Here is a 15278-nt window from a genome sequence, read left to right as displayed (position 1 = left end):
GGAGCAGTGGGCGTGGCCCTCCGGCTAGTTGACTAGTGGGCGGTGCGTGTGCTTCGGCACCACCTTCCCCCGCAGCCCACCCGCATCCCTCGGCGCGACCAGAGGGGGCGCTAAGGAGAGTGGGGCGTGGAACGAGGGGTGGGAAGTGGGCTTCCCCTCCCGGAAGTGGGCGTGGCGCTCGGCAGCCTGAGGACCCTCTGGTTGGGCGCGGCGCGGCGCGGGGGCGGGGCCTGCGTGCGGCGGCGGTGGCGGCGGTGGCTGCCCGCGCCCCTCCCCCGCGAGGCGCTCAGTGCCAGGCGGGAGGCGGCAGCGGTTGGAGGCTACGCCGGGCTTTGCAGCGGGGACTTCGGCGGCGGCGGCGGCGGCGCCTCAGGCACTTCGGCCCTGGTGAGCAGCGCGCGCCGGGCGGGGCCGCTCGGGAGCGAGCCGGCGGGCCGACCGGCCCTCTCAGCATGTGCCGGCGCCGGCTGACAGGAGCCGGCGGGGCGTGGAGCAGGGCCCGGTGGAGGGGAGTGGGCTGTGGTGGGCGCGCGGGGCGCGGATCCTTGGGCCGGGGCTCCCCCGGCCGGTGTGTCTCGGGTTGCAGCCGGGGCTGCTGGCCGAGGTTCGGGACCGAACCCCTTGGCCTGGGGAGAGAGCACTGGGATCCCTTTGGGAGGCGGCTGCCCAGGGGAGGCTTTCAGGGCTCCAGACCCCTCCCGGCCGGGTGAGGAGCCGCGGGCTGAGTGGGGACGGGGCTGCCCGAGGAAGGATTTGAGGGGCTGGGGACTCGCCTGGCTGGGTGGGGCCTGGGGTGGGGAGGGGCTGCTCGGGGCCAGGGCGCCCAGCCGGGGGGCCCCCGGGCCTGGGGGCGGGGTTTGAGCCGCCCTGGGGAGCCAGTGGGTGGGGGGTTGGCCGGGGCCGGGCTCACGTGGGGCCGGGGCAAGCTGGGGCCCTGCGTGGGAGGGGTAGAGGGCGGCGGTCTGGCCCGAGGACTGCTGGCTGTGGGTGCGAGGCCAGCGCCGGGCCCTGAAGCTCTAGCTCGGGGGTCGGGAAGGGCGGGGCACGGCTGGAGCTGGAGTAACGTGGGTGGGGGGCGGCTTGGGAAGCGGACGAGCCGGGCGGTGGGAGCGGCGGGCTGGGAGGGCTGGGACTGGCGGGGGGTGGGGGGTGTTGGTCTCGAGGAAGAACGGAGCTGGCACGCTGCTTGCAGGGTCGGGGGCCAGGAGCGTCTGAGTGAACTGGGTGATTCCGAGATGTGCTCCCCCAATAGCGGAGCAGCTGGCGAGGGACGCAGTCAAAAGGAGCGAGGTGCAGGTGGGGCTCCGCTGCGCCTAAATGACTGGGGATGAGGTCAGATGTTGAGGGTGGAAATGCAGGAACCCAGCTCTCCCGCCTGTCCACACGGGCGCGTACACACCAGCTCTCCGTCTCCCAAATGCTTTGAATGTGTTGGGGGAAGTGGCAGGCTGCAAGGGAGCGCCGAGAAGAAAGGGGCTTCCTCTTGGAGGGAGGCGCTGGCCCTGCGGTCCTTTTTTGGGAGCGTTCAAAGGTTTTTTTTTTTTTTTTTTTTTTTTTTTTTGATCGCTGGAAAAGGAAACGTAGGCTTTACGGCATCATGGTTTAGAATCACATCCTATATTTGGCCTTAATGTAGGCTGCCCTTGTTTTGTGGTGTCCAGAGTACTTCCTCTACATGTTGGAAACGTGGGATTCAGTGTGAGAAGCAAATTGCAAGTTGTTCGTCTCCCCCAGGATAGGAAGATACAAAGGCCTTTCTTTCCTGTAAGACATTTAAACAATTGAATATAGTGCGAGGTTTTAAACTGGTGCTGGGTGGTGAATGTCTTTAGTTTCGGTAATAGTTATCACAAAATATTAGGCCCTCTTACCGCAGCCTTCCTGCCTGGGATTACGTTCTAAAACAGTACTTGTAGGGCTCTTAGTCACTCCATATAATAATGCATTTCATTGTCCTTATCTGGCAGAACTCTCTCCTGACACCAGGGCCTGCTAGAATAGACAAAAACATGATTAAGTATAAGCAGTTGCTTTGTACCGTCTGTTCATTTGTGAAGGCAAATAGATATCTGTTTATATATCTTCACTTTCTGCATTCTCTGTAAAACTGAAGAAATGGGAAAAATCTGTTTTGGACTTGATTCTGTGTATTTCAGAAAACGAACTTTAGGAAACTAATTTTCTTTTCGGAGTGGAGGTACATTTCAGAGACACGGTGTTTGGGTGTGAAGTCTACTAGTAACCCTGGGGTCTGAGAGGTTGCATAAATATGTGGAGGCAGGGAATGAAATAAAACTGGGAATTGTGTTGTAAATTAGGCCTGATGTTCAGTCTTTTGTGATAGGTGATAGTCTTGTGTACTGAGGATTGAACAAAGATTGGTATGAAAGTCGGGTACACACCTTTTTGACAAATCCAGAAGGTGCCTTTTCCGTATTTGTTTTTTATTATTTGTGGAAGGTACATTAAAGCCCGATGAATTTCTTTTTAATTTTTTAAAAATTTTTAAACTTTTTTTTTTTAACGTTTATTTATTTTTGAGACCGAGACAGAGCATGAATGGGGGAGGGTCAGAGAGAGAGGGAGACACAGAATCTGAAGCAGGCTCCAGGCTCTGAGCTGTCAGCACAGAGTCCGACGCAGGGCTCGAACTCACGGACCGTGAGATCATGACCTGAGCTGAAGTCGGACACTTAACCGACGGAGCCACCCAGGCGCCCCAAGCCTGATGAATTTTAATAGACACGTACCGGTGGGCTATCACTGCACATAGTATTGAATGTGCATGGTCATCTGTTACTTTGCAGATTGTGCTAATCAGCATTTATGTCTATTAATTTATATATGGTTTAGAATTAGGTTCAGGGTGACAAATAGTAGTTTTTAAACACTTTATTTTTTTTGATTTACATTTTACGCTTAATGCACCTGTCACTTTTGGGATCCACTTCAACCATGAGGAGGAGAGTCACTCCAGTGCCTGTGAAATGGAATGTTCAAAAGGATAAATGATAAGTTCTCAGTTATGTGACTGGGAATGTGGAGATTCAGTTCTTTATAATGGCAGATTGTTTCTTAATGCTTTGATTTGTCACAAACTCGTACTTTAGAAACAGATATTGTTACCTGGGCTGTTTTACCTTTGACTTTTTCAGAGGTGAAACAATAAGAAATTACGGTGCCTCTCGCATATTCAGGGTACAAATACATGTTCGTTTTTCATTTGGTGACTTCCCTATGTTATCCTGTTTCTGAGTTAAAAAAAAACTGTTTTCTGACACTTCTCTGTCTTTTTCAACTTAAGTTGCCTTTTCTGTATTAAAACATGGAAATCGTCATGAATATTTCAGTATGACCTAGTACCTAGAATCTTAAGTAATAGAATCTCTCTGGGTTTTCTTTGCCCTAGTTTGGATCCTTTAAAATGAGTGAGCAAGATTCTGTACTCCTTTTTGAGAGCTTGTTTGTATTTTAATAGTGCATAACAGGATCTTTTTTGTTTTATAACTGCTTTTTAAGGTAGAATTCGCATACTGTACAATTTACCTGTCTAAAGTGTACAGTTCAGTGGTTTTTATTATATTCACCCACACTTTTAGAACCTATCCATCAGTCCAGAAAGAAACTCCAAACTTATTAGTCACTGGTCTTCCAGCCCCCCCCCCCCCCATTCTCATCCCTCCCCTGCCCTACGCAACCGCTAGCCTACTTTCTGTCACTATGAATTTGCCTGTTTTGGACATTTCATGTAAATTTCATATAAATCATTCAATACTGGTCTTTTGTGTCTGTCTTTTTAAATCATAATGTTCTCAACATTTGTGTTGTAGCCTGTATCAGTACTTTATTCTTTTCTTAATGGTCGAATAATATTCTGTTGTATGGATATACCGTGTTTTGTTGATCCATTCATCCGTTGATGCACATTTGGGTGTTTTCCCCTGTTTGGTCATTATGAATAATACCGCCGTATGAACATTCCTGTACAAGTTTCTGTGTGGACATGTTTTCATTTCTCTTGAGAATTGCTGGGTCATACTGGTTACTCTGTGTTGAACTATGAGAGGAACTGCCAGACGCTGTTTTCCAAAGCAGCTGCATCATTTTACAATTCCACCAGCAGTGTATAAAGGTTTCAGTTTCTCCACATCCTTGTCACATTAGCTGTTCTCTTACTTTTTGACTCTAGCCGTCCTAGCGGGTGTGAAGCAGTATCTCATTGTAGTTTTGATTTGCATTTTCTGATGGCTAAGGATGTCCTGCATCTCCTGAAGTCATCAGCAGACAATTGTATATTTTCTTTGGAGAAATCTCTGTTCAGATGTTTTTCTTATTTTTAAATTGGGTTCTGTTTTTATTGTTATGAGTTATTTATATATTTTAGATTATATAGTGCCTTATCAGATGTATGATGAGCAAAACGTTTCTCCAATTCTGTGAGTTGCATTTTCACTTTCCTTGATAGTGTCCTCTGAAGCACAAAATTTTGGTAACATTCAATTTATGCATAATTGAGTCAGAATTGATAATGGAGTTAAAAATTGTTTAGACCCCAAATCACCTCGTCATCAGTATCTTGGTTATATAAATTAAAAGCCAAATGTGAAAGAGTTAGGGAAAGATTTAAATTAGTTCTAGATCAGAAAGGGTTCATCAGGAACATGTCATTCCCCTGCGGAAATCCTCCGGTGGCTTCCTACCTCCTCGTCTGTGGTTAAAGTTCAGGCTTCTTCGTGGGGTTGTGGCTCAAGGTGTCTCCGATTTCAGCCTGCCTCGTCTCTCATTACTCTCCTACCTGTGTTTTCATCGTTGCTGCCACTTCCCCAAACATCCCGGCCTTCGGATCTTCTCGTGATGAGCTCATTACTGCGCACCCCGCATTCCTTCCATCTGCTGAGTCCCGGTTGTCCTTTGGGAGCCTCCTTCCTCATCCCTGCAGGCAGACGTCGTCCTTGTCTTCGTGCCTCCTCCATCCATCACTACTGTCTGCTGCTACAAGGAGCTGGGCCTGAACTCGAGCTTCCTGTCTGGGAGGCGCCTTCCATAGAAGGCAGGATGTGAGAGAGAAGTTCGCTTGCAAGGCGGACCGGGTTCCCTTGCTCACCGCTTGGTCTCGAGCGCCTGTTGGGTTGTTTGCTGAATGAAGGGTGATTGAAGTTAATCGGAAAGATCTTGAGGTCAGTGCACGTCTCGGATTATTATACACGTCTTTGTGGCCTGGGCTGAAGTAACGCCGAGTGATTCCCCTCTGCCTTTCTGGCACCCAAGTCCAGCCGTTGCCAAAAAATCGCTCAGACGTAAAACCAAGCGTTTGAAGCATTTGTCCAAGGGCGGAACATCCTCGCGGGTTCTCTCCCCTTGATGACCAGCGGCGACCGGTGCACAGCCTTCTCAGTAGGACAGATGGCCAGGGAACATTTTTAGTTTGGTAGGATTTACCACGCCAAATGGAGGCCAGCCCTGCTGGTGTGGAGTCGGTCAGTACTGGAACCACCTCTGTGTATACCTGATAACGGGTGTAAACTGGGTTTTCAGGGCACACGCTTTCTTGCTTTTCATTCTTTTTTCCCCTGCTCTCTTCTCTCAGAGCATCTGACTCAGGTAGTAGTCTTTAGTTATGTTTTGTGTTCTTATGTTCATTTTTAATACTTTCATTGAAAATACTCCACTTAGCATCTTAAGAATTAGGAGAAACCAGGGGCGCCTGGGTGGCTCAGTCGGTTAAGCATCCGACTTTGGCTCAGGTCACGATCTCAGGGTTTGTGAGTTCGAGCCCTGCGTCGGGCTCTCTGCTGTCAGCACAGAGCCTGCTTTGCATCCTCTGTCTCCCTCTCTCTCTCTGCCCACAACCCCCTCAAAAATAAATAAACATTAAAAAAAAATTAGGAGAAACCAGTCGGCTTTTGGGGGAACATTTCTTTTGTGTGCGTGTTCTATTGAAGTGGTTGGCTTATGGTAAGGGAGTAAAGAAAAGAAAAATTTCTTCGTCTCACTGGGCTCTCATCTCTCCCTTATATAGTTGAGCTGCCACAGAGTTTTGTATACAAAGAAACTGAGGAATTGAAAGGTGCAGGCCTTTAGAGCTGGACCGAGCTGGGTTTCACCCTTGGCTCCACTTTTGAATAGCTGTGACTGCCAATCCCCTCACCTCCCTGGGCCTGTTTCCTCTTCTGTGGTGTGGAGATGCTGATGGTGCCTTGTTGGGTCATCGAGTAGACAGTGAATAAGTTTGTGTTCCCTCCGTCTTCACTCTTCGTGTCTGTTAATGAATGGAACTGGGGAGAATCAAGTAGAGTAAGTTCAATACATTTCATTTCTGATACTGAGCTATTAATGTATGAATTCCTACTCCCACCTCAGCATTTTAGACTTCAAATCAAAGTTGAATTCCTGAAGAGGGAAAAAAAGTCTAATTTTAGGGTAGGAAGGTAATATTAAAGATAAGGCGGGTTTGGTTTGGTTTTGTTTTTGCCTTCTGTCTGAATTGGAAGTGTCTATTAGACAAGCTTCTCTTACTCAGGCCTCCCTTGTATTCAGTCTCTGTCTATTTTGAGGAAGGTGGTTTAGTTCCTGGAAAAAACTGATCTTTTTAGGGTTTGGAAGGAGACCGTGCTGCGGTGCTTGAGATAGATGGTCCTCTGGTTATGATGTGAATGGCAGCATTGTGATAAACTGTAACATTCTGTGTGGGAAAAGAGCCTCAGTAGTTTCATGGGATGCTAAATGGGGCCGTCATTTGAATCTCACATTAATAACGAAAAGAGTTCCTCCTGTTTGCCACAGTAAAGAGAAATTAAATCAGATCAATACAAAGGTCAGGGTGAGAGAAACTGAGATACAGAGGGAGGTAGGAAGGCTTATATTTGGTATGGCTAAAGATAATACTTTCACAATATATGTCCTCCCCCTTTAGGGTCATGAAATCGTCTTACATTTACTTTTTAAAAATGATAAAAACGGATCATACATAGACCAGTATCTTACCACCTTTTTAAGAATATATCATTTTGGGGGCATTTGGGAGATTATTTCTCAAGTCCAGAGGCCCTTATTCTGGACTGCACACGAGGATCAGCTGTAGACCTTTATGAATACAGCTGCCTGGGCTTGTCCTCCCTGGTGACTCTGAATCACAGCCAGAGTGGAAAGTACCTTACTGGTCTATTCCACATCTTACAGATGAGGGGATTGTGGTCAGGAGCATGAGCGATATGCCCATAATCAGGCAGTTAACGGTCCCTTCCCACCTCCCCCAGCTGTCTTCCACCTCTTTCCATGTGTAGTGTGAATTCATTTTTAGAGTTGGTGGTGTTGATTTATAGTGTTGTGTGAAAAAAAAAATTTTTTTTTAGACGCTGTGAACCTGGTGTGCCTTCTCTTTTTAGTCCTTGACTGAATGCACCAGTTCCCTCTTGACTTTCTACCACGGTCTCTTGCCAGATCTACTCACAGAGGTTTTACTTCTCCAGTTTATCACCGCTGTCAGTGTTTGTACCAATGTTTGTGTGTTTTCTCATGTCTTTAGATTGCACATGAAGCTTGGTCCAGATTTTTCAGGTTTTTTAAGATGCGTTTTCGGGGAACTTAAAAATACACTGAATCTCTTGGATAAGCCTTTGTTAGATTTGATTTTCCTAGTTTTAGTGTAAAAAAATCCCTTTTTACTTCTTCAATCTTCTAATCTGACCATTAGTAAGCAGTAGTTGTAAGTATCGCAAAAGTTTCAAAGGCCAATTAACATTGCAGAGATGCCTTTGCTTTGTGTCTTGCCAGAATAATCGGCACTACTAGGCCACGTGTAGATGAAGATGCTAATTTTGAGAGGGGCAACACGCACCCGGTACTGGAACTACACAGATTGTAACAGGCAGCGTGAAAACTCTTCGGGATTAGCGGTTGACCACAGCTTCACAGTGCGGTCATTCTGTCTCCACAGAACCGAGACATTCTGGGAATCTGGGCACCTGGCAGTTGGGTGCAAGAGCCTTTTTTGCCCCATTGTGGAATCAGATGTGTGTCCCCATATTCTGACAACTGCTGAGGTCTTTATCCTGAATGAACAAAGCTGTCATTTTTCAGTTTCATGAAAGGCCATAAACACACGTGGGAAAATAGCGTAGGGGGAGTGAAGCCTTTGAGAGGGTATTTTCCACTCTGGATGTTTTAGGGGTTCTTGAAAATAATTCACGAGCACCCCCTCCTTAGCACAAATGTTTAATCACTATTGTTTGCTTACTGCACGTGAAAGATACTTAAATTCCTTTTCATTATGGTCAGGCATTCTTTTCTGGTTAAAGATTCTAATTCCTTCCATTCTTAGGAACTTAAAGAATTGAGGCTGACTTATTAATATAAAAACTCAAATGCTGCCTGAGTGGTCACTGAGACACACATGTAAACTTGAGTTATCATCTCCCTTAAGCAGAAGGGTTTATTGGGAAACTCATCACTTTACAAGCTAGATGGCGAATTAATTTTGCGGTCAGTGGTGTCTTTAGCTTAACGTTGTCATCCTAGTTTTTCTTGGCAAGCCAGAGTGCAGCCTCAGCCAACAAGTGCTGGCCGTAGCTCTTTGGGGTGGTATTTAATAAGATGCTTGTTGTCTGTTTTAGAAATAGAGTAACCTTAGACTTCCTTATTTGAGCCACTGCTTACAGTGCTACTATAGGAAAAGGTAAGTTGGAAGGTTTTTTGTTTTTGTTTTTTTTAATACCTTGAGACTTTCAGTTTGTTCTTATGCAGTGCAGAGATATCTTGCATGCACTGGGCTGAATTACATTGTCAAGTGGAACAAATAATGCGTATTACCTGCAAAGGATAGTTGTGAACCGTGCGGTTTTCTAAAACCGTGGAGAGCCCAGCTGCAGTTTCTGTTTTGTAGGTGCTGTATACATTCAGTCCTCAACCCAGAACTGGGTTGTGTTCCAAAGTTGAACTCAGTTATTTGGAACTCAGATGGCATGGCATTTTTGGTATGGAGTCAGTATTATAAGTGGTGGGTAAGTTTCCAGCCTAGACTGAAGAATTCTGTTTAATTCATAGCACAGGGTTTTCAACTCTTTTTGTTTTTTGTTTTTTAAGTTTAATTATTAGAGAGAGAGAGAGAGAGAGAGACAGAAAGAGAGGGAGAGAGAGAGAATCCCAGGCAGGCTCCACACTGTCAACGCAGAGCCCGATGTGGGGCTCAGACTCACGAACCATGAGATCATGACCTGAGCCAAAATCAAGAGTCAGATGCTTTAACTGACTGAGCCACCCAGGCGCCCCAGGGTTTTAAACTCTTAATGGTGATAGTGGAATCCTAGATCGTGGGAGCTGGGAGTCATGTGAAAAAGAAGGAAGGAGCCATGTTCTTCCCCCACCAGCCTGTGTTGACATCTAGTGGCCTCTTGCCCCAGCAGTCCTCTGTGTGCTTCATCCATCTTTCTTAATTTGAAACTTCTTCTCCCCTGTTTAAGCTGATCTCCTTTAAGTAGTAGTAAAGCAAATGATTCAAATGCATTTTCACTAATGTGTTCCCGGGTGGCCACAGTTACAACTAGACTACCACTGTTGATCAGTGCCAGGGTGACGAAGGGCTTTCATTATATTATTTTTCTCACATCCCTCAACCCTTTCCGAGGTACAGTATTAATATTTTTAAAAAGGAGATTCCTTGTGATAAATCATCTCTCTGAAATTGTGGCATTCAGTCAGCGTAACAAGGTTTGGAGGGGAAAGTTGAACTGATGCATGTGGGATCAGGCATGGCCCGTGTAGAGGCTGGCCCCGGTACCTGCAATCAGGAAGAAGCCCTGCCCGCTTTTGAAAGGTTCTTCCTGTTACCTCTAAAACAGTTAATCTGGTAAGTTTTGTGTTTTTTTGGCTTTTCGTGCCCCCCCCCCCCACTTCCCGAAATACTCGTGATCCCTTTTTTTTTGTTTTTTCCATTTGGAACCACTCTTGAAAGGGTCTTAGGTTTTAGTACTGACTTGGTTGCTTTGACCTTTGAAAAGGGGATCAGGGCAGGGTAATGGCTGTAAATTGGGTTGGCTTATACTGGCTAGAGCTAGGCATTGATCTCTCTATATTTCCATTTCCTTGTAAACTTTTTAAAAGTAGTCTCTATGCTTAATGTGCAGCTCGAACTCACAAGCCCGAGATCAGGAGTTGCATGCTTTACTGACCGAGCCAGCCAGGCACCCCTTGAGTGTATAATTCTTAATACTGAATTCTGTGTGGGAACTGAGCTCCCCGAGAGTTGAGAGGGCAAGATATTGGAGGGTCAGTATCTATGGGACACAGGGTTGAGGTCCTGCCCGAGGGTGTGCAAAATAGCACCTGGCTGATTTGGAACAGGTGTAAGAGAGGAGGAATAGTGTAAGGTAGATAGAGAAGATGGCCTGGATTGTGGGAAGTCATAATAGAGTATACTTTTATACAGCACATTTAGGTAAAATGTAAATAGAGTTTAGATGGAGAGTTACAAAGGTAGATGAAAATATAATTTGTGGGTGTCACTAATGTTAATGATTTCTATACTACTGTGAATTATATTTTGGGTTAAATGGATATAAATTTAAAAATAAATATCTGGAGGCACCTGGATGGCTCAGTTGGTTAGGCGTCCGACTTCAGCTCAGGTCATGATCTCACAGTCCGTGAGTTCGAGCCCCATGTCAGGCTCTGTGCTGACAGCTCAGAGCCTGGAGCCTGCTTCGGATTCTGTGTCTCCCTGTCTCTCTGCCCCTCCCCTGCTTGTGCTCTGTCTCTCTGTGTCTCAAAAAATAAGTAAAAACATAAAAAAGTAAATAAAAATAAATATCCGTGTGGAATTATTAATTTCAGTTTGTGAAAGTGAACACTGATACCACCATATTCCATGTTCCTTGAAGGCAGAGAACGTCTTACATTTTCTGTGCCTCCATTTCTCAGGATGTTGCCTGAGACACAGTAGGTGCTCCATAAATGTTAGTTGAATAATTGAGTTTCAGTTTTATGTGCTACACTTGGGATAGAGATTTTCAGTCTTCCTTCCCATTTTACTAGAAGATGAAAGTAATGAAGGAGACGTTTTCTTTTGCTTTATTTAATGTTTATTTTTGAGAGGGAGAGTGAGCACAAGTGGAGGAGGGGCAAGGAGAGAGGGGGAAAGAGGATCTGAAGTGAGCTCTGCGCTGACAGCAGCGTGCCTGACGTGGAGCCCCAACTCACAAACCCAAGATCATGACCCGAGCCAAAGTCAGACATTCAACCCACCAAGCCACCCAGGCGTCCTGATGGGGATGTTTTCTGTGGTGTAGAAGGATTGCTGATTGTAAACATTTGTTTATTAAATTATCTTATGATAATCTAACCCTATAATTTTTATTATAAATACTGTAAGCAGTACGTGGTGTATATGTACACATTTAATTATTGAAACATGTTTTATTTGTAAAGCACATTTTGGAGTTATTTATTTAAAGCATGAATTCTGATGAAAAAGAAGAGTTACATTACCTATGGGTACACCATTGCAAATTTACCCTAGTTCTTGAATAAGTTGAAAATATTGGTAGCATGGGGTTTTTAGGTCTTTGTTTTGTAGTTTGGTTAGCAACTTTGACTTTAGAAACAATTGAAGTAACACCAGAGTGGAAGTATGCTTTCATTTTGTGAGTTTTTGTCAAAATACGTATGAGAAGAACCATTATTTGTATCAAGATGAAGATTTAAAGTTAAGGTAGCCATGGAAAAAAACCGAGTTTGTCTTTCCTGTCGTTCTTTTCTTAAGTTTCTTAACTTTCAACACGTTGGCTGACTGTCGAGTGCCCACGGTGGCCCCTGAGGGGCCTCCAGGCCAGCCCCAGAGAAATCACCTGATGCATCTAAGCTCATTTCAGTGGCTCCTGGAGCTCCAAGGTTTTAATACGTTTGGAATCATTTGACTTGAGAAATTGACAAGAAATGGCCAAATTAAAATAGGGCAAATTGTATACCACTCCAACTGTTGAATCATTTGGGGGTTCATTGGTGCAGTATTACAATTTCAAAAACTATAGGTTTTGGTTTATATCATATTAGTGATGAGCGATCACAAAAAACATTGTAATTGTGATAAGAGATCATAAGAATTGTTTCGTAGGGACCCCTGGCTGGCTCAGTCAGTAGAGCATGGGACTCTTGTTCTCGTGGTCATGAGTTCAAGCCCCACAGTGGTCATAGAGCCTTAAAAGAAAAAAAAAAGATTCGTTTTGTGATTGTTTTTGTGTGTGGTATATGTGTGTATTTCTGGCAGTTTTTAGAGGTTACTAAATTATAAATGTAGTTTTTCTGCTTGTCTGTTTGCTATAAATGCAGTCTTTTAAGAGAGTATTAGGGATGGGAAGCCCCTTGATCTTTCTGCTAGTTTCCTAATCACAGTGCTTTAAAGAGGATTCTTCGTACTTTCTTTTAAGGCATATAAAATTTGTCTTTTAGTTATAGTCTAATTTAACGTAAAAAATGGACTGTGATTTTCTTTTCAAGTCTTCATACAGTTTGGAAGGAAGGTAGATCTTGGCGGGGAGGGGTTGTGTTAGTTTTGTTAACCAAGGCTACTAAAAGCTATGGAATATTCACTCCCAAAATACTTAGCTGAACTATTTCTTCCCCAAAGAGGGCCTTATTTGTTTTTCTCACTTCCCTGGAGGTTTTTTCATTTTGTTGGTGAAATGGGATGTATGATGTTTTTTCCTGAAGAATTGAGACCTTCGGAAGGTAGTGGGTGGTGGCAAAGTAGTTATTTGTAGTAACTATATTTTCCCCAGTGGATTTTCAGTCTTTAGTTTCTTGTATTGTGTTGTAGATACTGATATTCTGTGGGAGTCTTTGCCCCTGCTCCTTTTGAAGAGAGGTGTGCTGATAAGGAAGTAATTTGTAATTTTTTAAAGTTTATTTATTTTGACAGAGGGGGCAGGGGAAGGGGAGAGAGAGAAGGAGACAAGAGAATCCCAAGCAGGCTCCTCACTGTCAGCACCGAGACTGATGTGGGGCTCGAACCCACAAACCACAAGATCATGACCGGAGCCGAAATCAAAAGTCAGACGCTTAACCAACTGAGCCACCCAGGTACCCCAGTAGTTTGTATTTTTTTTACCAAAAAGGGTCAGACAAAATGTTTTGCCCTGAGGTGTAGTAAGATTTTAAGAGGTATACTTTCCTATTTCTATAGGATGTCTGAACATTCTGGAGACAGGGAGATTTAGGTTTAAAGAGTGTTAGTTGTTAGTTTAATTTTGAAATTGTGTGCTCAGTAGGTTTACCTTCGAGCTCTGGGCACGTCTGTGGATGGAGTACCTTAATTTTAAACCCATGAATCCAGTCATCAGTCTGAAAAGGTACAATAAGTGATTGAAATTTTTTCTCTATTTTTTTTTTTCTCTTTTCAAATACACTACTTGTAAAGAGAAGGCTCTTTGGAGTTACTGGTAAGAGGTGGTTCTTTGCCCTGGTTGTTGACTCCTTCTGTCCTTCTGTGTGCACTGCATCCCAGTATTTGCCACAGCAGCACATTAATGTCAGTGGGAATATTTGATTACGATGTGTCCTCCTCCAGCAGATTGTGAGCTGCATGAGAGCTCGGGCCAGGCCTCCTTCCTCGCTCACCACCGCGTCTGCCATGTCTGTCAGGATGCCAAGCACATGACCAAAGCTCAATAAATATTTGTGGAATAAATGAACGATGAATGACTAGAACTAAAGACCTGCTCAGCATTCACAGTTGAGGGTACGCGTTGTACGCATACCCCTGTGAGTTGTAAAAACTAATTGAGTTCTCAGTGAATTGTGTGCCTTTTATTGGGGGCGTGTGGACTGGATCCCAGTGAAACAAGTGTTTCGTATTGACTTGTAGGCTTCAGGTCAAAATAGGACCATAGAATAATAACTTACTTTACTTGTCCATTTTATAGATGAAGAAACCAGCAACCGTAGGACCAGAAATGACTTAGTGGTTAAGTGACTGTGTCAGGATAAACTCGCATCTTGCATCTAAGCCACAGTTTTCCTACTCTACCTCACTGTTCCCTTGAAACATTCGTCAGGTGTGTATGTTTAGTCACAGCCCAGGGTATAGGGCATTCAAAAGGGAAGACTGAAATTCTTCAGGGGGAGGTGATGACTTTGTTTTTGACATTGTTAGTTTCTCCTGTGACTCTAGCCTTTTGAGGGTCTTCATAAAAATGCCTTTAAAAAACCCTCAAAAGATCTGGGAGTCCGGTAATTTCATTTCCTGGTACAAGCATATTGGCAAAGAATTATTAACATTTCATTCCAAGAGTAACACCATCTGACGAAGTGGTGGAAACAGACTTAGTGAGTTTGAACAGTCATCCACAGTGTGCTTTTTAGCAGTTGTTAATAAGAGAAGTAGGTCATTGGTATAGAAAGAGTATTTGGAAACACATTCATCATTAATTTTTAAGTGGGATTGCTGGGTCAGTCACGTCTGTAAAAGTTCTGTAGTTGATACGAGGACTCTTGGGATTAATTTGGCTCTTTGATGAGAAGAGGCAGAGTTCAGCTTCTGAGACTAGTCTCTTGGGGTGCAGCCCCCGAGTCGGATCCACAGTGTTCTCTGGGCAGGTAGAGCCTCTGTGATGGAGATTTCTTACACAATTCTTTTTCAAAGCTCCGGGGATGGGTAGAGGTGGTTGTGTTTCTGAAGATTTGGCGATAAGCAGCAAATTGGAAGAATGTGAGGGATAGGAAACATGTCATGCTTGCATATTATTGTAGGAAAAATCTGCTCTTATTCTGATAGTGCAATAAAAAAATATATTTCTGTCATTGAAGAGTGAGAGATGACCTCTAAAACCTCACAATCTCATGTTTTAGTAACTGTAAAATTTCTGTCACGTATGTCATTATTGTTATATTTTAAGCGAGTTCTAGGCCCTGTTAGGGCATCTTTTAGTTGATAAAGGGTCTCTTTAATACAAATGTGAGAGAATTTGAAGATTTTCTTATTTTTTGCATTTAGGATCTTTATATGTTGCTATTTTGCTGTTCATATGCTGATTTCTCTCTTTTTTTATTTTTATTTTTTAATGTTTATTTACTTTTGAGAGAGACACAGAGTGTGAGTAGGGGAGGAGCAGAGAAAGAGGGAGACACAGAATCCGAAGCAGGCTCCAGGCTCCGAGCTGTCAGCACAGAACCCCACGCGGGGCTTGAACTCATGAGCTGTGAGATCATGGCCTGAGCCGAAGTCGGACGCCCAACCGACTGAGCCACCCAGGAGCCCCTATATGCTGATTTCATTGCTTTTATTAAAT

At 44.5% G+C, this 15278-nt stretch overlaps 1 protein-coding gene across 2 annotated transcripts in view; it reads left to right on the top strand.

The window, feature by feature from the left end:
* CORO1C (coronin 1C) overlaps positions 1-15278 on the top strand; it is an 89275-nt gene that overhangs the window by 12654 nt on the left and 61343 nt on the right. The window contains exon 1 of one of the 2 annotated variants that reach the window (XM_042961598.1): positions 278-387. The exons of the other annotated variant lie outside the window; for it this stretch is intronic. The gene's annotated coding sequence lies outside the window, so the exon portion shown is untranslated. Of the gene's footprint in view, positions 1-277; positions 388-15278 lie in introns of those variants that run through there. 2 annotated transcript variants of the gene reach the window in all.

This window comes from Panthera tigris, chromosome D3 (assembly GCF_018350195.1).
Source record: "Panthera tigris isolate Pti1 chromosome D3, P.tigris_Pti1_mat1.1, whole genome shotgun sequence".
In the NCBI taxonomy this organism is placed as follows: Eukaryota; Metazoa; Chordata; class Mammalia; order Carnivora; family Felidae; genus Panthera; species Panthera tigris.
The sequence above is the reverse complement of the archived record's forward strand: the minus strand, read 5'-3'. Positions and strand labels throughout refer to the sequence as shown.